Source organism: Wyeomyia smithii, chromosome 2 (genome assembly GCF_029784165.1).
Source record: "Wyeomyia smithii strain HCP4-BCI-WySm-NY-G18 chromosome 2, ASM2978416v1, whole genome shotgun sequence".
NCBI lineage: Eukaryota > Metazoa > Arthropoda > Insecta > Diptera > Culicidae > Wyeomyia > Wyeomyia smithii.
The window spans coordinates 130,794,145-130,820,474 of record NC_073695.1 but is presented as its reverse complement, the minus strand read 5'-3'; the positions used below and the strand labels follow the sequence as shown (position 1 = coordinate 130,820,474).

The following is a 26,330-nucleotide window of genomic DNA, read 5'->3' as shown; positions in this document are numbered from 1 at the left end:
TACGGGACGGAGACCCCTGCACCGGTTGTTGTCTCGCCGTTTCAAGCCGTTGTCACACGACCTTACTAAGGGAGCTCGGCGCAGGTGCCAGCCCAGAATCGTGGTACGAAAACGAAATCCGACTCTTATCATATGGCGTTGCGACCAGTTACCGTAATTGGGAACTTACTGGCATCAATCCCAATGGGCGAATTAGTGCATTTGGGTGGTGGGAGCGGCACTATTCGCTCCGTCAGAGCTGCTTCCGGATAATGTGGCTTTTGTGAGAATTCGGCGGCCCAATGCCTGAGTCTCACCACAACCTAGGCTAGCTCTCGCTGATGGTCCGGGACTGCGTTCTTGCAGTTAGCACTTCCGTGGCCTACGGTAATCGCCAAATACCGACCCGTGGTGGCATACAGCTCTGCCAATTTTTCGATCATTTTTTAGACACTGAAACATGTTCGCTGAGAATTATATATATATATATATATATATATATATATATATATATATATATATATATATATATATATATATATATATATATATATATATATATATGTATATATATATATATATATATATATATATATTGGCAGAGCTGTATGCCACCACGGGTCGGTAATTGGCGATCACCGAAGGCCACGGAAGTGCTCACTGCTAGCAAGCAGTCCCGGACCATCAGCGGGAGCTAGCCTAGGTCGTGGCGAGATTCAGGCACTGGGCCGCTGAATTCTCGCAAAAGCCACACTGGCCGGAAGCAGCTCCGACGGAGCGAGTAGTGCCGCTCCCACCACCCAAATGCACTATACCGCCCATTGGGACTGATGCCAGTAATGTTCCCAATTACGGCAACTGGTCGCATCACTATAGGATACGAGTCGGATTTCGTTTTCGTACCATGATTTTGGGCTGGCACCTGCGCCGAGCTCCCTTAGTAATGTCGTGTGATAACGGCTTGAAACGGCGAGATTACAACCGGTGCAGGGGTCTCCGTCCCGTAAAACCTGGCAGGCCTTCCAGTACGTTCCGAGTCCATTGCCTGGTGGGAACCAGGCAGGAGTAGGATCAGATGTCTTTTCCTGACTTGCGCCGGTCGGGGGTGTCATAGTTGCCCATAAGGCGCTATGGCAGCCGCCCCTAGCCATGGCCTCACTGCTCCGGCATAGACTACCTTGGGACCATTTAGGCGACTACTCCATTATGGATAAGGATAGCGGCTGGTAGGGGGACCCAATTAACAAGAATGCAGAAAAACAAAACTCTGGAGATGGGGGCAGATGGGTTGGAAAACCCATTTGCGCGAGGTGGCATCCAGCGGTCTCCGCCTAGAAAAGTGGAGACGGATGCAGTGAAGGTCGCCTGCGAAGACGGTAAAGGCAGTACGCCTACCGGATCTACGCAAGACATCGCGGTGGCTGGTCCACAGCTATTAAAGGCGGTCGGAAGACAGCGGGACACGCTACCGAGGGTAGTGGCCCTGTCTGAGCAGCTCGATGCTATAATCGAGTTTGCGAAAAGTCGCAGCAATACAACGAAGTACTTGAAGCAGGCCCTCTACATGCTTCGGTCCTCCGTCGATGCTGCGAAAAAGGAGCACGCCGAGCTCGAAATGAAAGCTGCGGCTGCGGAGAAAGAGGAGACGAAGGTGACCGAGCTGGCGACGAAGTCGGTCCAAACGGACGCTAGCACGTTTGCGGCGGTTTGCGCGGCAGGGCCAGCTGCCAAACGAACGCGACAGTCCCCGGGAGAGACGGCCCCCGGGGGCACCAAGAAGCGTTTAATCGCAAACAGCCCTCAGACCGGTGTAGGAGTGGCGCAAGCAACGCCCACGGTGGCAGCCAAGGAGCAGAAGGCTCCCGGTAACCCGTGGGTAACGGTTCCGGGAAGGAGTAGGAACCAAAAAGTGGTGGCCAAAAAACCGCATCCGGTTACAAATCCTGCGACGAAGAAAGTTAAAAATAAGGGCGACGCACTCATCCTTAAGACAGAAGAGTCAAAGTACTCGGAAGTCCTTAAGGCAATGAGAGGCGATGCGAAGCTCAAAGATCTGGGGGCAGATGTGCGTAGCATCCGCCGATCCCGCAAGGGAGAAATGATCGTTGAGCTCCGCAAAGAAGCCAGAAACAAGGGCCCAGCCTATCGGGCATTGGCCCAAGAGGCGCTTGGAGATAGAGTGCAGGTTCGGGCACTCACGTCGCAGGTAACCCTACAACTTAAATACCTGGACGAAGTCACCGAGGCATGCGAAGTCGTGGATGCCCTCAAGGAGCAGTGCGAAGTGGTTGTGGCACCAGAGGCAGTTCGACTGCGCAAAGGCCCAGTAGGAACCCAGACCGCCACTGTCAGGCTTTCGTCAGTAGACGCAAACCAGGCGCTAAAGGTAGCGAGGCTCAAAGTGGGCTGGTCAATGTGCCCACTCAGCATCTACCAGCCGCCGGAGGTCTGCTTTCGATGCTTCGAGCAAGGACACAAGTCCTTTAGCTGCAAGGGGCCTGACAGGAGCTCCCTATGCAGGCGGTGTGGTGCTGCAGGCCACAAAAGCAAAGACTGCGGAGAGCCCCCGAAGTGCTTGGCGTGCGCCGGGAAGCGTGACGCAAAGCACATAATGGGAGGCCCGAGGTGCACGGCCGGTAAGCCGACTAGCAAGCCACGGGCGTGAGAGTGACACAGCTAAATTTGAACCACTGCTTCGCGGCTCAGCAACTGCTATACCAAGCAGTCACTGAGTCGTTGTCGGACATCGCCATAATCTCGGACCCCTACCGAATTCCTTCCGGAAACGGTAACTGGATTTCGGACGGGTCCGGTATGGCGGCAATATGGACGACGAGCAGGTTCCCGGTTCAAGAGATAGTGTCAACTTCAAACGAAGGATACGCGGTTGCCAAGGTGAACGGAGTGTACTACTGCAGCTGCTATGCTCCGCCTCGTTGGTCTACCGAGCAGTTCGCAAGGATGATCGACCAAGCCACCGGGGAGCTGATCGGTCTATCACCGTTGGTAGTGGCGGGCGACTTCAACGCATGGGCAACTGAGTGGGGAAGTCGACGCACAAACCAGAGAGGCCGGATCTTGTTGGAGGCTTTGGCGAAGCTCAACATAGATCTGGCCAACGTCGGCTTGAAGAGCACCTTCAGTAGAAACGGCGCGGAGTCGATCATCGATGTGACATTCTGTAGTCCAGGATTGATCACGAACTGGAGGGTAGACGATGGCTACACTCATAGCGACCATCTGGCGGTCTGTTATAGCGTAGACTGTAAAACGAGACCGCATGTGGCGAGTAGAATTAACACTCCAGCTCCTCGCGGGTGGAGGATACCACACTTCAACGAAGAGGTATTTGCGGAAGCAATTAGACTAGAACACGAGGCAAGCAGAATTCGTAACCCGAGCGCTGATCAACTTGTTGCCATACTTTCGCGGGCGTGCGACGCCACTATGCCTAGGAACCGCCAGCCTAGGCATGGAAGGCCACCAGTCTACTGGTGGACCGACGCGATAGCGGACCTCCGCAGAGCGTGTCTTCAAGCGAGAAGAAGGATTCAACGTGCGCGAACCGACGAAGAAAGGGAAGATCGTCGAGGGGAATTCAGTTCCGCAAGAGCGGCGCTTAAGAGAGCAATAAAAGCTAGTAAACGTGCGTGCTTCGAAAGACTGTGCGCTAGTGCCAACACTAACCCGTGGGGTAACGCCTATAGGATGGTGATGGCCAAGACTAAGGGTGCGATGGCGCCCGCAGAAAAATCACCAGCGATGCTTGAGCGGATCATAGAGGGACTCTTTCCACGCCACGAGCCAAATCCTTGGCCTCCGGCTGGCGAGTCACTTCACCGACGTTCCAGTATCTCAAACTCAGACCAGAGGTGGTCGGCCAACCTGCCGAACACCCAATATATGAGTGACGGCGTTAGCCGTGCCGAGGCAGAGGAGGCGGAAACGGTTACGAATGAGGAACTCATCGCGATCGCCAACTCCCTGAAGGTGAGCAAGGCACCGGGATTGGATGGGATTCCGAATCTGGCTGTGAAGAAGGCCATCAAAGAGGCCCCCAGACTATTTCGGGAAGTCATGCAGAAGTGCCTGGATGACTGTACATTCCCAGACAGATGGAAGCGACAGAAGCTGGTCTTATTGCCGAAGACAGGGAAACCACCTGGTGACCCGTCGGCATACAGACCGATATGTCTGCTCGATACGGCGGGTAAGGTGCTCGAGAAGGTTATTCTCAATAGACTGGTTAGGTACACCGAATGTGCAAACGGTCTGTCGAGTAACCAGTTCGGCTTCCGAAAAGGCAAGTCTACGGTGGATGCTATTCTGTCCGTCACCAAAACAGCAGAGGTAGCACTCCAGCGTAAAAGATGGGGCATTCGCTATTGCGCAATCGTCACGTTGGACGTGAAAAATGCGTTCAATAGTGTTAGCTGGGATTCCATAGCCCACTCGCTTCGGAAACTAGACATTCCGGTGTCTTTGTACAGGATTCTGGAAAATTATTTCCAGAATCGTGTGCTAGTTTACAGCACAGACGAGGGTCAAAAATGTGTCCCAATTACCGCAGGGGTTCCACAAGGTTCCATCCTGGGCCCGGTACTGTGGAATATCATGTACGATGAAGTGCTGAAACTAAAGCTCCCCCAAGGGGTTGTGATCGTTGGATTTGCGGACGACATCACACTTGAGGTCTACGGCGAGTCGATCGAGGAGGTTGAGTTGACGGCTTCGCACTCTATAAGCGTCGTCGAGGACTGGATGCGCTCCAAAAAACTGGAGCTGGCGCATCATAAGACGGAGATTTCAGTTGTCAATAACCGCAAGTCGAAGCAACAGGCGTTGATCAGTGTCGGGAATTGCACCATCGCCTCTAAGCGCTCCCTGAAGCTGCTGGGGGTGATGATCGATGACAAGCTCGCCTTCGGGAGCCATGTCGAATATGCCTGCAAGAAGGCTTCAATGGCTATTGCAGCATTATCTCGCATGATGTCCAATAGCTCAGCAGTGTACGGCAGCAAGCGGAAACTTCTAGCTAGCGTGACTTCGTCCATACTGAGATATGGCGGGCCAGTGTGGTCCAAAGCATTAGGTACTAGTAAACATCGGAGTAAGTTGGAAAGTACCTACAGGCTCATGTGCCTGAGGGTTGCGAGCGCGTATCGAACTGTGTCATACGACGCAATCTGCGTCCTGTCCGGCATGTTGCCTATCAGCATAGCCATTAAGGAGGACGTAGAATGCTTCGATCAACGGGACACAAGGGGCATACGAGGTACCAGAAGATCATTCTCGATGATCAGATGGCAGCAGGAGTGGTCCAATTCCGCGAAGGGTAGATGGACGCATCGACTTATTCCGGATGTATCCGGATGGGTCGGGAGGCGCCATGGAGAAGTGAACTTCCATCTGACACAGATTCTGTCAGGCCATGGTTGCTTTAGGCAGTATCTACACAGATTCGGGCATGCGGGGTCCCCCATGTGTCCCGAGTGCGCGGATGCGGAAGAGACTGCTGAGCATGTCTTCTTCGTGTGCCCTCGTTTTGTGCATGCGCGGAGCGACATGATGGTAGTGAGCGGGCCAGACACCACTCCGGACAACCTAGTTCGGAGGATGTGTAAAGACCCAAACATTTGGAGGGCGGTTTGTACAGCCGCCTCTCAAATAGTTTTAGAATTGCAAAACAGGCGACAGGTTGACCACCGACACGCCAGTGTTAGCTAACGGCCAGTCTCCAGGTTAGTTAGCTAAGTTAGCAAAAAGACCTAAAGAACCAAGAGGGTGCACAGAGCACAAAAGCCGCTCCCCGAAGCAATACCTAGCGGTGGTCCCGGGGAGTATTATGGGCTGGAGACTGAAGGGGTTTTAGTGGGTCCGGTCACTGATTCAAACCAACCCCACACTCCCTGAGGTTGGTCACCTCAGGGGTTTGGATGCAAATTTCCCCTTCACCTGAAACAAAAAAAAAAAAAAAAAAAAAAAAAAATATATATATATATATATATATATATATATATATATATATATATATATAAATATATATATATATATATATATATATATATATATATATATATATATATATATATATATATATATAATTCTCAGCGAACATGTTTCAGTGTCTAAAAAATGATCGAAAAATCAATGTTTAGCATGAAACGTTACAACAAAAAAAAACGGTGTGCTTCCAAAGAGGACAGCTTTACCGCAATAAAAGAAGTTGGTTTATCATGTAAGGACGATGATGAAAAAGTGGTTTCATCTGTAGTTTTCAATTAAACATCAATTATTGATTTTAATTTTAATTTTTCCAGACATCAAAGCAACCGAACGAAATGGGAACATATTACATGAAGTGCTGTCTGATTGTGAAGCTTCATCGAATAACAAAGAATATGGTAATAGCTCCCAATCCAGTAAATATATTCGGCTGGCATGGTCGAAAACTATTATCCTTGCAATTCCTAGTGAAACTAAAGGCACTGCGGTTGATGAAGGTTTGAAATGCAGTTGTGATGCATGTTTGTAATGGGAATCATACTACAATACTTCAAAAATTTCTAACGTTGCTGGTGAAACGTTTCAACTCAACACACTACTTTTATCAATGGAACCTAGAAATCAGTCTTAAAACTTCAAAAAAAATGACTGAACGGTAGATCCGTTTGCTTGGAGATATTAACTCAAAACGTCGGTATAAGTACCGTTCAGGCCCGGTCTTGAAGACGGGATTACATAGGACCAAGCAAATAGGAAAAGTTTATATAAAAAGGTAAGTGATTTCAACTATGATCAATTATACAAAATGTTAGTCAACCGAATCTTAAAAAAGCTTTCAGGCAATTGATTCTGATAATTGATTCACTGAACCAGAAACACCAGGTTAGAACCGTATTAATGGTCGAAGACTTGTCGAATACGACTATTTCATGAAAAGGATGTTGCCTACTCAAGCCTGTCATTCCCAGCAATGCGTTGGCATTCTTTGTCCCATGCAAGAAGATTTCATATCTATGGTTTCTACGATATTTGTTAAGTGCAAGTGATCTTCGGAAAAACCTACATTAAAGAAACGCCTGAGATTGAGTGTTGACTGGGCAATTTTGTGTAGTGGGAGTACGTACACACAGGCTCATGAATTATTTTCCTTTCTCGATATGCCATTTATGAGCAGACAATCATTTGTTAAGGATGAAGTAGTCATGGATTGTATTATTGAACGCGCTTTAGAAGAATCTACTAATAAAGCAATTGAAGAAGAAAAATGTGCTATTTTGAAAGAGCTTGAGGTGGAAGGGACGCCTCATGCAGAAAATGAATTAGTAGACGGTTGTGCTGCTCTAGACGGTTCTTGGGGGCAGCGGTCTAATGGGCACCGTTAAAACTCCGCATCGGGATGCGCTGCCATTATGGGCATTCGCACTAAGAAAGTTTGCTACGTAGGTTGCAGAAACAAACGTTGCAAGCTATACAACTTGAATGTACAAAGGAGTGAGAAAAATTTGAAGCTAGGCAAACATAAGTATTACAGAAATTTTAAGGACGCTTCTAATGCAATGGAGCCAGATATCATCATAGATGGTTTCAAAACACTACGCAACAAGGGAATCATCTTCAAAACGGTTGTTACGGATGGATATATATATATATATATATATATATATATATATATATATATATATATATATATATATATATATATATATATATATATATATATATATATATATATATATATATATATATATATATATATATATATATATATATATATATATATATATATATATATATATATATATATATATATATATATATATATCTATCTATAAATGCGAATGTCTGTCTGTCTGTTCCCTATAGACTCAAAAACTACTGGACCGATTACCGTGAAAATTTGTACATAGGGGTTTTCGATTACGGAGAGTAATCTTAAAATATTAGTTTTGCTCAATCACAGAAAAAATAATAGACAAAAAACTGATTTCAAGGAGGGGTGTTCCACAAAAAACTCTATTTTGTCGTTTTCAACGTAGAGATAGGACATCGCAGTATTCAGCAATTGTTTTTCTTTTAAAATTTTCCCCAACTTTGCTGAAGGAAGCAATCCAGTATATTGAAAATTAGAAAAAAATATTTTTTTTATCTAACTGTTAGGTGGATTGATCGAAAAACCAAAAACTTTATTATTTTGGCTAGAAATAGCTCAAGCATTATCCAAGTCTTTAATCAAGCAACACGTGCAAAAAGACCCACATACCAAACATGAATGAATTGCAGTCGGTTATTTCGATTATAAAGAAATAATTTGAAGAGTGTATTTTACAAACAAATGGGTATTCATTCATTGTGATAACCACAATTATTTTCGTCATTATAAGATAATCTAGTAATAAAAATGTTGGTGCCTATACAGTCAGTGTTTTAACGTGGGGTATACGTACCTTGTAAAAAGTAGGAGGGTGGTATTCAAGACACGACCGCATGACGTTGGACTACGGTATTCTTATATTCCATTAAAACAAATAATAGAGAGAATTGCAACTCTAGTATTTGCTGCAATTTTATCTAACAGTGCATTTCTGGATGCTGAGACGTTAAAACGTTATAAATAATAATATATACTAAAAGAATGGATATTTTTTATTTAATCGCTGTCATTTCATACATATTCGAATCGACCCTTTGTTTGCTGCACTACCAAGACAATCATTTAATTGAGCGAATTGGTAAAATTTTCCTGTCTAAGCAAAAAGCAAACTTTACGAAACTATCTGAAATTGGAGCCCAGAACGATTCAACCGAAAATTTTAAATTTGAAAATTGTTTGACATTTAATCGATAAAACTCATGCTAGGTTAGTTCCAGCCCAGCATATAACTTCATGTATTTGAAAAAAAAAACGTTTGGTTCAATAACTCAATATAGCAAGAGCTCAATCACACGTTTTTCGGTAGTTGTTATCAAGGTTTGGGCGAGTGACAGGATAATATCTTAACTTCTTCAGTTGTTATTTCTAATTGTTTTGTTATTTTTCACGATAGCGACAAGTTTGTTTCTTTTTCTGTGTGCGGAAACAACATCAAAACCGCGCACCGAGAAACAAAAACGAAAATTTAATGAATGCTCATTGAGAAAACTTGCAACTCTTTTTACCAATAACTTATGATACTCAAAAGAACCCGTTTTGATCTAAATCAAATTTCTAGTAAATAAGTGTTGATCATTCATAGGTAGTAATTTTTCCTCGATAAATAAAGACTGGCTGAAGAAGTTAAAATCGCTGCTGTAAAATCAAATTCACAACTGTGTTCGTTAAGACGTTTTAATATTTTCAATGACAATAATAATCTTCGATAAACACCCGCTATGGTTATTCACACACATGCTATAACTATCTAAACACGCCTTAAAACTATTCATACACACGCTGTAGCTATAGCTATCCATACACACGCTATTCCTTTCCATACATCCGATACAACTATCTATACACACGCATAAGCTATCCAACCATGTGCTATTACTGTCCATACATACGCTATAACTAATCATTACACACGCAGCAGCTATCCACACACAAGCTATAACTATCCGTACACACGCTGAAGATATACACGCAATAGCCATAATATGCTACACATGCTAGTGTCTTACACACGCTATAGCTAGCCATACACACGCAACAGCGCCATCCCTATCATCGCAAATGTCATAGCAATACAGATGCACATACGCTATATGTGCACACTGCACACACACCCAACGTTTTCACCCAACGATATCTGAATTGGATTACCGCTGGTGGGGTCCAACTCAGATCGAAGGAGCACCGAACTGAATGAAGAAATGCAGCTTCCCACTACCTCCGCCGCTGCTGCCTGATACCACCGCTCTGGTTCTGCTGCAGCTCAGTTTGGCCGCTGGAATCAGCCACCGCTGCTGATTATACAAAACCGGCCTGGTGGCCTTTCACTTGTTAACTGATGATTGCTATGAGACGACACAGGCTATTATATAGCCCAAAGCAAAAATCCATCCGCGAGCAAACAAGAAGCGAGCTTGTGATTGGTTGAATGTGCACGACTTTTAACACAACTTTTAACTAGTTTAGTATCGAAAACATATTTAAATTATTATATGACAATCTTGCGCAATATTTCCCCTATCAATCAAGCCATTGGTGTTTAGAATCTGTTCAGTGGTAATGATAAAAGAAGCATTTTAAAACGGTGTTGAAACACCTGTTGCAGCTACCGAAAGCGAGCTCGTTATTGGTTGAAAGCTGTGAGACTGTTTACAAAGTCAGATCGGTTGTATCCGTTAGTGTCGACTGTGCTTGTGAAGAGGGGTGGTGATTGGTTGCTCGGTATGATTTAGACAATCGATGTGATTTATCAATTTTTCAATAGTGTATCTCGAACAATAGGTTATTTTTGTTACATAAATTCAACCGTAAAAGAATTTCTGATCGGTTGATGCCAAAACCTCGAAATTCTGAAAAGAAATGACTGATATATAAGCGCTCAAAACCTGACCACTTTTCCCTGGTTTTCCCCAGTTGAATTACTAGATTTTCAAATTCAGGTGCCTAACTTCGATATAGACGTTAGTCCAACGTCAAAAAACCGCTGATTGGAAAATACGCGTAGAGAATCGTAGTATAAAAGCTCAGCTAAATCAATAGTATCAGTAAAAGTCCAATTTGTTTTAATTTTAAAGAGATATTCATTTTTTAATGTTGTGTTCAAAGCCACAACCGCAAATTTGACGTAGAGCTACATAAAGCTGTTTGTAACATAGCTTGCATTATTGCATTCGAGAACGATTACAAAAGATGAGTTCAATAATTATGATGGATTATCTTGTATTAACATGTTTATGTCTATAACTATCACCCATTATTTTGGGTGTTTTCCAGAAACCGAAAATCACCATCTTGGATTTGGCGCCTGGTATTCGGTATTCAGTATTGCGGAAACCGGATATCACCATCTTGGATTTTAAAATGGCATTTGGATTTGATTTCCAATCTCTGGGTATCATATCGATTCCGGAATGATTATTTCTGGCTATTTTCCAGCATCCTAACGTTGCAATTTCAGATTTAAAAATAGCGTCTGTAGTCAATTTTTAGCTTCTGTGCACCACCAATATTAGGTGGTATTTGGTTGTTTCCAGTAGCCGGAAATCGCCATCTTGAGTTGCAAAATGGCGTCTGGATATGTTCTCCGGTCTCCGGGCATCATCTTGACTACGAAATAAATATTTTTGTCCTTTCTGCCACAACCGGAAGTTGCTACTTCGGATTGAAAAATGGCGTCAGGGGTCGATTTTTGGACTATGTACATCATCTCGATAACGGAAATACCCATTTTCGGTGATGTTTGGAGATTTTTGAAAACCGGAAGTCACCATCTTGGATTTCTAAACAGTGTCTTGTATGATTAAAGGTCTCTTGGGATCATTTCGATTCCAGAAATACCCATATTGGGTGGTGTTCGGTCATTATATGTTGTTTTCCAGAAACCGGAAGTCGCCATATTGGATTTTAAAATAGTCAATGAAGTCGTTCGTATATATATATATAACTATTTTTGCAACTATTTTTGAGTCTGGACACAGTAGTTGAATCTCCATCCGTAACAACCGTTTTGAAGATGATTCCCTTGTTGCGTAGTGTTTTGAAACCATCTATGATGATATCTGGCTCCATTGCATTAGAAGCGTCCTTAAAATTTCTGTAATACTTATGTTTGCCTAGCTTCAAATTTTTCTCACTCCTTTGTACATTCAAGTTGTATAGCTTGCAACGTTTGTTTCTGCAACCTACGTAGCAAACTTTCTTAGTGCGAATGCCCATAATGGCAGCGCATCCCGATGCGGAGTTTTAACGGTGCCCATTAGACCGCTGCCCCCAAGAACCGTCTAGAGCAGCACAACCGTCTACTAATTCATTTTCTGCATGAGGCGTCCCTTCCACCTCAAGCTCTTTCAAAATAGCACATTTTTCTTCTTCAATTGCTTTATTAGTAGATTCTTCTAAAGCGCGTTCAATAATACAATCCATGACTACTTCATCCTTAACAAATGATTGTCTGCTCATAAATGGCATATCGATAGTCGTATTCGACAAGTCTTCGACCATTAATACGGTTCTAACCTGGTGTTTCTGGTTCAGTGAATCAATTATCAGAATCAATTGCCTGAAAGCTTTTTTAAGATTCGGTTGACTGACATTTTGTATAATTGATCATAGTTGAAATCACTTACCTTTTTATATAAACTTTTCCTATTTGCTTGGTCCTATGTAATCCCGTCTTCAAGACCGGGCCTGAACGGTACTTATACCGACGTTTTGAGTTAATATCTCCAAGCAAACGGATCTACCGTTCAGTCATTTTTTTGAAGTTTTCAGACTGATTTCTAGGTTCCATTGATAAGGGTAGTGTGTTGAGTTGAAACGTTTCACCAGCAACGTTAGAAATTTTTGAAGTATTGTAGTATGATTCCCATTACAAACATGCATCACAACTGCATTTCAAACCTTCATCAACCGCAGTGCCGTTAGTTTCACTAGGAATTGCAAGGATAATAGTTTTCGACCATGCCAGCCGAATATATTTACTGGATTGGGAGCTATTACCATATTCTTTGTTATTCGATGAAGCTTCACAATCAGACAGCACTTCATGTAATATGTTCCCATTTCGTTCGGTTGCTTTGATGTCTGGAAAAATTAAAATTAAAATCAATAATTGATGTTTAATTGAAAACTACAGATGAAACCACTTTTTCATCATCGTCCTTACATGATAAACCAACTTCTTTTATTGCGGTAAAGCTGACCGTATTTTTTTTGTTGTAACGTTTCATGCTAAACATTGATTTTTCGATCATTTTTTAGACACTGAAACATGTTTGCTGAGAATTCATACTAAAAGTTCTCCTGAGTACAATCGAATTTGTTACTTGTTGCACTTATTGCTCTAAATTTATAGCCCACTTTGTGAAATACTTTTACTAGTTGGACTTTGCTGTCAGAAATGACGTTTGCTTTCTGTAACTATAGCCCAACGAACGGGAGTCCAACGAGTGGGAACCGAACAAGGAACAGCACTACGGGGCTAGTTTAGAGACTCTAATAAAAAAATACAGTAATTTTTTTAAAGCTTAAACTATCTAAGCACTTATGGCATTCTGTGGAATATTTTCAATGTTGAAAACAATAGACTGGCTATTCGAAATCGTTGGATAAAGTTGAAGATCATATATATCATCATAGTAGCCCCCGGGTAGAAAAAAAAACGCACAATGAAATTGCAATACTAATCCTAACGATAATCTAATATCCCAAATTCACACGACTCTCAAACTTTAAAATATACGTACCTGAAGCTAACGTACATGTCGCTTGGCTTGGGCTCAAATGTTTTGGATTTCTACTGAAAGTACTTCATTTTCTACCAGGTTATTTGAAATAGACGAATATTCCACCGTGCCTTCCAAAAAATTGATTTGAGATGCATTAACTGTGGCGAGCTCTACATCAAAAGTAGAAAACAGTACTAGTTAAAACTCAATAAGTAGTTTGAATCAAAAGCTACATACCGAAAAACAATAACGGTTGCTCTATCCCTTCGCAAAATAATTCATTTGCGGATTCGAGGGATAGATTAAAACTGATGTCCAAAATGCGAACAGCCATACATCCACTTGAAACTAGGTCGTGTAGTGGGCTTAATGCTGGATTTTCTTGATTACTCGAAAAATGCTCAAGTTGCAATTCTGTAACCATAGCATTCAACGTTATTTTTATTGCAAAGTCCTATACAACTTACCTTCGGGTCTTAATTCCGCGGCAATGTCCGGTGGAAGTTCATTTCCTACAGTCCAGTTGGTTCCCGGAAGTTTCGCCTTTTTGCGATTTTCGCGATCCAAACATGCTATCTTCCTTTTATTGTAACGGGGCATTTTCAATTTACGGGATTTCAATAGCTTTTCTGTGCGAAGAACGTAAACATTTCTGACAGCCAGGATTCTTGATACAGTGCAGCCAATTTGTTGGTACCGAGGAGTATTATATATTGGAGTAATCAATTAAGATTTGAAAATATCACAAAAAATATGATTTAAACTACGATCAACCAATAACACTGATAAAAGAAACAAATCTGTATGCAATGATTTAATTCTAAACACACCTTTTGAGCATAAATAACGTTATTCTAAATATTAATCGTTAAAAGGACGTGAGTGCTTCTGGCAACGCTGGTCGGACTAGTTGTTTGAGCACACCAATACAAGCATACAATATGCCTTCGGCAGTTTCGCTCTCAAACAGTGTCTAACGCCGCGTTAGAAAAATTTTGAGCAAACTTATTTTGCACTACAATGTTTTTTCATCCTTCCTAGAAGTTTGAAGTCAATGGTGAATCGTTCAAATCGTTCAAATTGTGTGTGGAAAAAATCTGGGGGGTGTAGTAATGCTCATTCTACAAAAAAAAATGTTGGCAAAGTGCAGTTGATGAAGTAAGAGCAAATGTGCGAAAAAGAAGACAGAGAAGTGAGAAAAATAGTAGAAGGGTGGTATCCAAGACACGACCGCATAGTTGACGTAGGACTATAATAGTTTCATATTTCCTTTTGAAGCTCTGTTTGATTTAAGCTCGTTTTACATGTGCCAAAAAACGAGCGGATTCTTGATTGATTTTAACCACTTTAGGCTCAACATCATTCGAAGAAAAATATTTTGGTTCTTTTTGTTGCAGAAGCGGATAACCGGAATCGTTAAAACGGTTCCTGAGATATGACTGGAATACGTTCCAGTAATATAACGATCATGATCAAAGCAGAACTATGTCTCTAATTACTCGGGTGGTAATATCAAGTCTTTAGGTCATCAGCCTAAATTCATCACCACTGAGTGCTCGGTTAAAAAAAGAATGACAGCTGTCACATTTTTTCGTAAATCTCGGTTTTCCTAACTGAAATTTCAGCACAAAATATCTGTAATCCCGGCAGTGAGAGCTCGGTAATAATTTATGCCGAAATATCAATTAGGTTGAACCGAGATTTACGGCAAAATTTGACAGCTGTCATTATTTTTTAAACCGAGCACTCAGTGGTACCGTTCTCGGCAAAAATTACCGAGACTCGGCAATAAATTTTAAGTGTGTGGTTTTTCTACTGTTGAGGTCGTCTTTGACCACCTAAAATGTAAAAGACCATTTGTGAAGAAAAAAAAAAATAAAATGTAAAAGAAGTCATGAAAATAGAACCGTTCGATTTTGGCAACAGAAAAAATTCTGGCGTGTTGCCAGAATCTAACGAGGTCTGTATGTTGATTATTTATTTGCAGCACTCTATTTTAGAAGAAAAAATATTCTCTTTAACATTGATGAACACCTATCAGTCTAATATAGTCAATTTTCTTTAATACGCGAAAAGGCAACCTTCCATAAAATTATAAATTTAGTACGATTTAGTAGAAATTAAACTTCCTTCTATATTTATTTGTCTTGTGGAAGATGGCTCACTCGCCGATCACAAAGCGGCAAAGATGTCACTTTTTTGCGGTTACAAGCTCGTGGAAAAATCATCGCACAAGTACAAGTAAGGTTATGGAAAGTAATATTTTCCAGTAGATAATGTAGATAATGCAAAAAATTAAAAAATGCAAATACAAATGTCGGAACTCTAATATCAAGAAAAAATGAATTTGGTTTTCCTCTATACCGCCACCACGGGATGCAACTATGATTGTCATATTGAATTCATTTAACTATCAAAATATAATCATCAGTACAGCTCGTTTGACTACCTATTCAAAGATCTGTACGGAGCATTTTGGTTTTCCATTATCTTTTAAATACCCTATATTTAGTTATTTTGATAAATCTGAGAAAAACAGAGTGTAGAGTTCAGAAATAAACAACGCATTTCAACTGTACAATGCACCAAATTTGCATACCCTGCTAAATCTTCTGCACTGATAGACGACGAGTGACCAGCGCTCTATTCATACATTGCTCGGTACAGTATTGTTGCCTGTGACAGCATGTTTTCCTTCAAGACATCAGTTTTAATAACGTTTTAAAAGCAGATCGATCGAACTGTCTGATAGAAGAGGTTGTTACAAACTTTTCGAAAAAGCTTTACCTTCAAGACATCAAAATAGTCTAGTCTCATGGAAGCAAAAATCAGTTGACCTACTGGGACGGGGTGATTCTGTCAATTTTTTTTGCCACTGCTATACAGTATATCACAGCAGGCAGTTTGTGTCTACTCATGAAGTCTGTGCCAGGCGTGTTCGCATGTGATTGGTACATTGTTCGTGAAAATTCGGCCTTGACACTTTTATGAAATTTTCACTGTTTAATAATGAAATGATAATGATAACTGAAGAATCACAAAATTGTCCATCATTTTATCAATCCAACGACATATTGATTATTGTGATCCATCATGTGGTTACATCAGTATTAACGTTTGAAATCTTTCATTCCGACGTTACACCTTGGTTTTAGTTTTCACAGAATGTATCTCGATATAGTGCGGTTAGACGTGTATGAGCACTATTATAATACATGCAGAAGCTTTCTATGTACGTAACAGGTACAAGTAGCAGTTTTATCATTCTATAGAAGATTAGTGTAAAGGTATTTTTATGTTTTTTCCCCGCATCAAAATTTTATTCTTTGAAAAGACAAGAGTGAGCGAGAAAAAAGATAGGCAGCCATTGAACCGCCATTCCAGGCTTCCGTGAAGGATGTCCTTAAATAAAAAGCAGCCGTTGCTCTGGGAGGAATATATATTGAGGCAATACAAAGCTCTTCATCTTGTATTGTCATTTGACATGCGACAGCTTCAATGCCTGGAATCGAGGGGAGGTTAATATGATAGAAAGAATAGCACTTTTTAATCCCCAGAAGTACTCCTCCATATGGGGTGTCTCGATCTAGGCGAATAATATTAAAATCATGGAAGTTGAGATCAATATTTGAAGTAAGCCAAGTTTCACAAAGGGAAAATGTATCGCATTTGTTTTTATTTATTAAAACTTTAAATGAATCCATTTTTGGTAAAATACTTCTACAAATTCCACTGTAAGACAGAGATAGAATCCTTCATATACGCAGATGAATTAGGCATCGAAGTATACAATTGCTGCAAGGAGGGGCCATTGGGCAGTCAACTGCTTTAAAAATGATCTAACTGTTGGGAGGAATGCTGTAAGAAAAACTTTAATTGGGTCGGGTACATTGAAAGTTTCAGAAATCCAGTCCACAATGTCAGAGAATTTCACAAAACCAGAGTTTGTTTCATTAACTGGGTGTGCAAAAGGAACAACTGGGGTTTTAGATGTTCTTGGCAGTGCTGGGAACTCCTTCTGGGACTTTAAATGTGCAAGCCCAGGAGGAGTTTGCTTCGGTTTTTCCGCAGCACTGTTTGGTTTGTTTGTAACTTTCATTTCACTTTGGGAAATCTTAGGACCTTTTCTGGGAAGTTTAGGAAAGGAAATATTTTTCCTCTTTCTAGACTCTCCAGGATTGGCATAAGGTGTTCCCGCTGGTGAATCGTCAGAAGCGGTTTCATCAGAGGACAACAGATCAAAGAGGTTCGATGTTATGGTAGAAGTGGTCACGGTCTTCTTCATCTCAGCGTAAGATCGCTTTGAACGCTCCTTAAGCGACCGCTTGATTTTATCTCTGCGCTGCATGTACACCCCGCATTTACCCCGCAGTGAATATATTTTTCAGCATTTACACTGCAAGAATCTTCCGCATGAGTTTCTCCACACTTGCTACATCGTGCCTTATTGCAGCAGTAGACGGCTGTGTGGCCTAACTGCTTGCAATTGGTGCAATTCATAACACGGGGTACATACAATCGCACAGGCAGACGAACCCGATCGATCGAGACGTGGCTAGGAAGAGCAGATCCGGCAAACGTATCACGAAACGAGTCTGACGGAGTGTACACTTTTGTTCCGTCGACAAGAGACACAGACCGCAATTGCTTGCAATCAATGATCTTTACTTTTACGTCTTGACACGAAGCATTTTTGAACCAGCCAAAACCGCTCCACGATCTCCACGTCTCGTGCGGGTATATAAACGCGATATTCGAAAAGCTCGGAGCGAGCAATAGCGTTGACCTGTTCCAGGTCGCTGACCACGACACGGAGCTTGTTGGGTCTGATCTTGGAGATTTCGGTCAAGGCCTTGTACCCTTTCGTCAGGTCTTTCGAAATCTGCAGGATGTTTAACGGTTTCGATTTCGGTCCTGCTTTTGGCCGAAAGAAAACAGTATAGCTGCCCTGAGATCCGTCCGAGTAAAGCCTGGAGCGAGGGGGACTGAAGGCAGGGGGGACAGGGTCGGAGGGGCTCGGGGATGGTGGAGCGATCTACATCCATCGCGCTAAATCTAGCGCAATAGCGCCGACAAGAACACGTATCTCTTTACTTCTTCCTTCCAGCAGGGTTGACTGTCCGATCTTTCAAAGCTGCACCCGTTACAGCCAGCAGCACCAATACAGAAGCTCCAAACAGCCACCAGCAGCGAGCCGTGTGTGAGATCACTCTACACAGCGACACAACTCAACTGTCAACTGTTAGCTTTGAAAAGAAAATATCTATTCACTGTGCACAGATCAAAGCTGCAGCCGGTATTTTTGCACCAATACAGCCACTTTAGCGAGCCGGGTACAAAATCGTAGAGACACAACTCACTATCTAGTTTGGCCTTGAGCGTGAATTATATACTCTTTTGATTCGCTATTTGTACACACGGACCGGATTGTAATGGAACGACCACTTTGCACGTTCGTTTCTGTAGATTATTCGACGCGGAATGATGTTCATCTATTTCTTAATTATCATTTTTACAATAACGACCAGGGCGCACCAAAGGCAAACGGTAGTGTTGGCTATGAATAGTTTATCACAGCAAGATGATAAAGATTTCAAGAATTTTTACTGCTAAATTGAGTGATTTTCCGGTTTAATTGTCTCTTTGTGCGAGTTATCTTTCTTGCTTTCTTAAGGAAAGACGACTTGTTACTCCTATAGACAAATATCGAATGAATGCTTTATTTTTCCTTAAAATTATATTACCCTAAACCTACAGTTCACTTCGTGTTCGCCCGATGTTTATAAACGCCCAGAATGCTATCGCCAGCATGTGGTGCGATGTGACTAGGTCACTGATGCCCGATGACGGTCTACTCGTTGGCAACATGTGTTGCGTCGCATTCAGGTCATCGGTGCACGGCGGTGGTCTCGTTGCCTTCGCACGGTGAGTGGTGTTGGTGCATCCTTTTTTCCGGATGAATCTTCGTTGCTAACTCGTCCCCCCTTAAAGATTCGGTTCCATCCGAATCACGTCTTGGGTTGTCAATGTTCTGAACCTGGGTTGAAGGTCGGCTAGCTGCTGCGTCATTCCGGACTCTATTGTTGGATTGTGGCCTTGAGTTGAATTACTGGAGTTGATTCGAAGAGTTTTGTTTCTGTGGACGAGATAACTCAAGAAAAATACGAAACCGATTATAAATGACGTGATTGCCATTCCTCCAAAGATACTCCAATGAGGGAACTGCAAACTGGTACTATTTAACCGGAGCAATTCCAACTCCTTCCGATTCTCCAATTGAAGATTATGAAGGTGTTCCATACTGAGATTAAGTATCTCTCGTTGCTTTCCGATATGAACTCCGTCTATATGAAGTTGGATTGGATAACCTGGCAATGTTCGAGTCTTCGAAATATATAAAACGTCGTTTATATATAAACGACAGTTATTAAAAGAAATGAGAAATGACCCTGAAAGAGTTCTGTTTGGAATTCCACAGGTTGATGATAGTGTAAAATTTCTCATAGTGTTTACCAGTATGTGTGTTTCGTCGAGAAAAACGATTTCCTCTTCGACAGGGTTCGAAGTATGATTGCAAGTCGCAGGCTCTCCTCTCAACAACTTGGGTATACATGTTGAATTATCCGGTTGAATTTCGTGTACGGAAAATATAGTTGGTTCGATTGAATTAATTTAATAAGTTTCATCATCATGTGTTAAGTAAAATGGATGAAGTGTATGTATCTGTTTATCTTCGTGTATGATTGGGAACAAGCGTACTTTGCTGAAAGTTCTGGGATCTAGCTTTGGCATCTGGATGATAAGTGCGATCTCCATATTATTTGATGCTACGACTGTCGTCGCGAAGTTGGTGGCTTCTACTGCAGTGTGAACTGTTATATTTTCTCTAGCTGAGTCTGTAATTAATATATCTATTTCTCTTGGACTTAAAATTTTCTCGTTAACTAATCCTAATTTGGCTAACATTATAGTATCAATTATTTGGTTGAGTTTTTCAGACAAGTAGTTAACTGCCGTGAGATGACAAAGTGACGTAAGTGCCACTTTCTCGAATTAGAGTTTTTCATGCCAATCTGTTCATTATTCGAAGACCTATCTTTTGGTATTTTCCTTTTCGTTGTTACTTATTCGTACGTTACATACAATCAAAAAAAAAAAACAAAGTGACGTTGGCACACATTTCCATACAAAAGTGACGAAAAATTCTTTCGTTTTTGGGCCGTACTGAAAAACTGATCATTTGGATCTACGTCACAATGTCATCTCACGGCAGTTAAGGTGGCATAAAATTTTTGTACAATAAATTTTGATAGATCCTTCATTGAACAATTGAATCGCTTTTTTTGTTTGAAACATAGCCTCCTTTAATTGTAAATTGATTTCGCGGTTGATTTTTACTTGTTTGTTATTATTGATGATAAGATTATTCATAGGGGTACTGGGGGTAAGCCCGGCCCCCTAAGGAAAATGATTCTTTAGTAGCACTTGACGGCGAGTATTGTTATATTTCTTTCACAGAATCATTGCCCAGATTGTTTTCTACAAGATATGAAGGTTTTCAGTACTTTCAAACTGTTATTTTACAAGGAATAGTGAAATTTTGAAACTAAGATAAAAACGACGTTTAGCAATCAGTGCGGGTGAAACCGGCACCCTTTGGGGGTAACACCGGCACCTAAGTTTATTTATGAATTAACTCGAATTAACTGAGCCAATTTGAATTCGGAAACCGCCGAATGAGAGATCTTACATTTCTGTATGTTACTGTTGAGTTTGGTTGTTGTCGGTTAGCTGGTTCTGGGCAGATTGCCGGAACAAGCTCCGGTGAACATTATGTATAAACAATGAAAGAATTTGATACTCGGCAAGCCTATCATGTGGCACTTTAAATCATCTTATTAACTAGTTTCATTGAAGCCAGGATCAAACTGACCACACTGGAGCATATTTCAAATACCACCGGGAAAGCCGTCAGTTTTGTGATTTGATTCAGTACATTTGGCACCTCTAATAACCCTTGGAATCATTCATAAATCACAGATGAGCTTTAGTGCATGGTTCTAAGTCGATTAATTAATTTATTTGTCAGCGAGACATCGGTAATAGATGAGAAATATGTGTCAGTAACATCCAACTAGCCTCAGACCATGTCGGGCTTACCCCACTCACTGGGTGACGGTGTTACCCCGACAGCATACATTCTATTAAAAAGAGTATTTCTACAAATTTATCGCTTCAATTTACCTCAGATCGAATTCCTGTGATTGCTAACAAGATTGGCCAATATTATTCAATAAACCTGGAAGGTTTAAGCAAATCTGCTCTGGAGTATTACCAACTATTTTCCCGTTTCGTTCGGTCGTTGTATAAAAAACCATTTTTCTCCTTTACCGCTGTTTCAATCTTCAAAAACAACCTAAAATACTTTCGAAAGCGGCGTGGGAAATGGTCATCGGTATAGACCGTTGTTAAAACGCTGTATGGCACCTTCCTCCGTATGGCGGACAATATTTGGCTATTTACTAGGCTGAGAGTCGCCCCTAATCTTTCCAAAAATCATTTTCTTAATAGCGTATAAGAAATTTGTTCTGCGAAAGCACTTTCTTCATCACTAGAATCAATCAAATAATCAAAAACAATTTACGCGTTTATATTCAAGTTCTTTTTGGCGGCAAATTTTCAAATATTAATAGCAAACTGTGGGAACCGAGACAGCATGAAATACAGAATACAACTAATGACAGTTCGCCAGCTTTCAGTAGAATAGTCATTTAAGCCAACGTTGCGGGACGTGCCCAGTTTTACGGAATTACTTTAAATAAACATATAAGGATGAAAAAAATTATGTACGCACAAGTACAAATATCTGCAAAAGAATTATGCCATCGATAACTTGGGAAAACGGAAACAAAGTTAAAACAAAGTTACGTGAAATGGAGGGAACATTTTATAAAGTAGAAAGAACGTAGATCGTTCCGGAAACGATTGACTGACGGATAAGTTGGTTATTACTAGATCCGCAAAAAAAAAGCAAAATACATCACAAACAAACATTTTGTCAACGCTGGCTAGTGACGGTCTTCAGAAATTGGCAACTGCCGGTGTGAAAAAGAAATAGTGGAAATGGTAATCCCCATTAGCAACGACCGGTGCGAAAATCGGTTGCTATCCAAAATAGCAACGGCCAGCGTTGTGAAAATAGCAACTCAAATGGCAACTCGCCGGTGCGCTTGCTCTTAGCTGCAGTATCGTATGTTTTGTCTATTATTTTGACGTTTGTCGTTTCACGGTGGCTTCGATGTGTCTTAAAATGTCTAAAATATTAAATACCAACACTTCACATATTCCAAAACACAGTTAATTAGCGTTTTCTAGTAAAATCCTAGGGGTGACGGTCTTACCCTCAGTGCCGGGCCCACCCCCAGTACCCCTAGATGAATTTATAATTTGCAAATCATTGGCATCTGGGCTACCTGCTAAATATTTCCAAAAAGTTCCTAAACTGTCCCAACGTTTATATCTCCTAACTGGGTCTATACTCTTTAAGGCAAATTTTTCTTCATTAAATTTTTCTATTATCAAATCTGTAAACTGATTTGGACTAAAGTTTTCAAACTGGTCTCGGAGGCTATTGATTTGCGTTCTGATAATGGTGAGATTGAAATGGTGGATGTAATATTTGTAGTCCAGTCTGAGTCGTCCTTCTCCATGGTGAAATACCAGAATTGGCTGATGTCGCAAATCCCGTAGTTCGATTTTTGCGTCTTGTCTAGTTTCCGATGTTTGGGTGATGAATAAGAGTAATAGTCTGTAAGGTAGACAGAAAGTTAGGCTTTTCTAATTTTTATATCGTTTTCATGGATACGTCTTCCGTCAGGTGTGGTAACAGTACTTTTGTTGACTTTCGCAATTTTGATTTGTTTATATCTGTTGCAGTGTTTGACTCTTCATCTTGTTTTTTCAAAGGCGTCTATGTTGTCGTCAATTGCAACGTCCGTCTTATTTTTATTCTGTAACGATAAGTCCTTTTTCTGTTAAATGGTGAGATTTTTAAAAACGGTCTCAACAATCGTCTGTGATCTGTTCGATGGTAGGATTATTTCGTATGGTGTAAACCTGGTGCATGAATGGATAGTGGAATTATATTTATGGATAGAAATATTTACGAGATCGATCACGGACTTCTCAGGATTTTCTGCTTTTTGAATCCTATATATTTTTAACAGTGTAGAATGCAACCTTTCAACGATTCCATTCATCTCACTGCGACCGGTAGCTGTAACGTACGGTTCGATCTCATAAGTATTGTAAAAATGCACAAGTTCTCCCGTCATGAACGATTTTTCGTTATTCATAACTAAGACTTTTGGTGGTTGATATTTTAGAAGGATATCTTTTATTGCTGGGGTTAGGTCTATAGCAGCTCGAGATTCACTTAATTTGATCTGAGCAAATTTTGAAAATTTATCAATATATGTAAGAAAACGCAGGTTCTCTAAGAAAAGAATATCTATATGGGCGATTTGGAATGGTCCAGTTGGAATAGGAGTCTTTTGGAGAGGGAAATGGATAGGGTTCCTATCATATTTGCCTTCGTGGCAAATGCGGCAGGTTGCGATGAATTCTTTGATCTTTGGCTGAATTCTAGGAAAATAGAATTGCCTAAGAATTTGTTGTTTATTTTCATCTGCACCTCTGTGGGCTCTTAGATGTTCGTTTTTTATAACGTCCCATTGCAGATTTTCCTCTTTGACGTCCTGTAAAAGCTTTTGGGTGAAACGAATTTTTAACGTCTTACTGATTCCAAATTTATCTTTGAAGACTTCTTGGATTTTCCCCATTATTTTTTCAGACGTTAACAATCCGTTAACCTTGGTGGGAACGAAATGAGTTTTCAGGGCCTGAAATAAAGTAGAATCATTAATTTCGTTAATTTGTACTGTAATCCTAGTATAGCCTGGAAATGGCTCTTCTGTTGCTATTTGGTCTGGTCCTTTTTTAATAATCACTTGGTGTTTGAATACGTTAAGCGGTGCTTCTGTGGAAACGATACAAAAGTCATCACTAGTGTCTGTGGAGTGTTGTGTTCCCGTCATTGAACAAACAATTCTGCCGAGTGCGTCCGCAACTACATTAGTCTTCCCCGGTTTATACACGATCTTGTAGTCGTGCTTTTCCAAATATGCCTTCCAGCGCTTTAGCTTGGCGTTCGTGTTTCTTGGAGATAAAGCGAACGTTAGTGGCTGATGATCGGTTAAAATTTAAATTTCGATCCATAGAGATAGTTTCTAAACGTTTGCAATGCCCAAAAAATGGCAAGCATTTCTTTTTCTGGTACTGAATATCCTTCTTCGGTTTTTGAAAGTGTTCTAGAGGCAAAGTGAATAGGTTTGTCTTTCCCTAATTCTCCTTGTGACAGAACTGCACCAATTGCAAAATCGGAAGCGTCTGTTGTCAAAATGAAAGCTTGATTATAGTCTGGGTGAATGAGTACATCAGATGACGAAAGCAGGCTTTTCTTCTCTGAAAACATTGCCTTTCTTTATCATTCAATGAATTTTTTTTATTAGAATTGGGGGTTCTCTCCCCCCTCAAGAGATTTTTTAATGGTTTCGTAATTTTTGCAAAATCTTTGACAAATCGACGATAATAACCCATCACTCCCAAAAATCCTCTAAGTTCTTTAAAACTCTTTGGCTCTGGGTATGAATTAATTACCTCGATTTTGTTTTGGTTAGGTTTGATACCATCAGCACAAATAATATAACCTAAAAATTCAATTTCGTTGTGTAAGAACTCAGATTTATCAAGCTGGATTTTTAAGTTTGCATCGTTCAAAGCCTTCAGAATTGTAGCTATATTCTTTAAGGCTTCTTCCAAAGTTTTTCTAAAAATGATTACATCATCAATATAGACATAACATATTTTCCCAATAAACTCTCATAATACGTCGTCAATGGCACGCTGAAATGTAGCGGGAGCATTTTTTAAGCCAAACGGCATACGTGTGAACTCGTATTCACCGTTATTAATTGAAAAGGTGTCTTTTCGATATCGCACTCTCTCATTTTTATCTGATGAAAACCGGATGCTAAATCGAGGGTGGTGAAAAATTTTTGACCCTTCAGTTGGTCGATTACATAATTTATTTCTGGCATAGGGTACCGGTCTGACACAGTTTTTCATTCAGTTTACGGTAATCCACTACCATCGAAATTTCTTTTTTCCCGACGCATCAGATTTTTTCGGCACCACCCAGACAGGTGACGTCCAAGCAGAACGTGATGGTCGTATTATTCCGTCTTGAAGCAATTTGTTGATTTGATTGTTTACTTCCTCGGCATATGCCCTCGGATACATATAAACCTTTTGGTGGACTGGTATGTTGTCGGTTGTTTTTATGACACACTCTACTTCGGTACTGCAGGTCAACTTTGAGTCGGGTGTGTGGAATGCTTCCACATGTTCGTTCAGTTCTTCGAGTAACTGTTTTTTTACGCTTGTTTGAAAGATGAGCCGTTCTGAATGTAGGTTGTGTTTTGCCTGAATTGTTGTCTTGGAGTAGGTCATTTTCAATTGTCTGTTGCATATGGTTTTCGCTGTGTGGCGTTTGTCGTGTTAAATTATTGGACGTTTTCTTCTGTGGACAATAAGATTCGAGTGGAACATGTAATTTTTCGTTTCCTTTTGAGAGGTGTAGTATATTGTTAGAAAGGTCTATAACTGCGTTGAGTGCGTTTAGAATTTCAGTTCCAACAATTCCAAAGAAGAATGGGTGAAATTTATGTTACAAAAATGTACCTACATGGTTGATTTTTGGTGAGAAAAAATTTATATCGATAGCAGATGTGGCATTGAATGTACCATTGGCACTGGTTATGTCGTTGGCACTGAAGTTGTATGGTCTGCTGCTTTTGTAAGCCCATGCAAGTTTCGGGTTAATCAGGTTTATATTTGCTCCTGTGTCGATT

General features: G+C 41.0%; 1 protein-coding gene and 1 long non-coding RNA gene across 3 annotated transcripts in view; one reads left to right on the top strand and one right to left on the bottom strand.

The window, feature by feature from the left end:
* LOC129723338 (unconventional myosin-XV) overlaps nucleotides 1-26,330 on the top strand; it is a 545,387-nt gene that overhangs the window by 375,940 nt on the left and 143,117 nt on the right. The gene's annotated exons all lie outside the window — the stretch shown is intronic.
* LOC129723348 (uncharacterized) lies at nucleotides 12,272-14,020 on the bottom strand. The gene is made up of 4 exons (XR_008727749.1): nucleotides 13,827-14,020; nucleotides 13,597-13,773; nucleotides 13,378-13,529; nucleotides 12,272-12,715 (listed from the first exon to the last, which is right to left on the bottom strand). It is a non-coding gene; the product is annotated as an uncharacterized LOC129723348 (long non-coding RNA).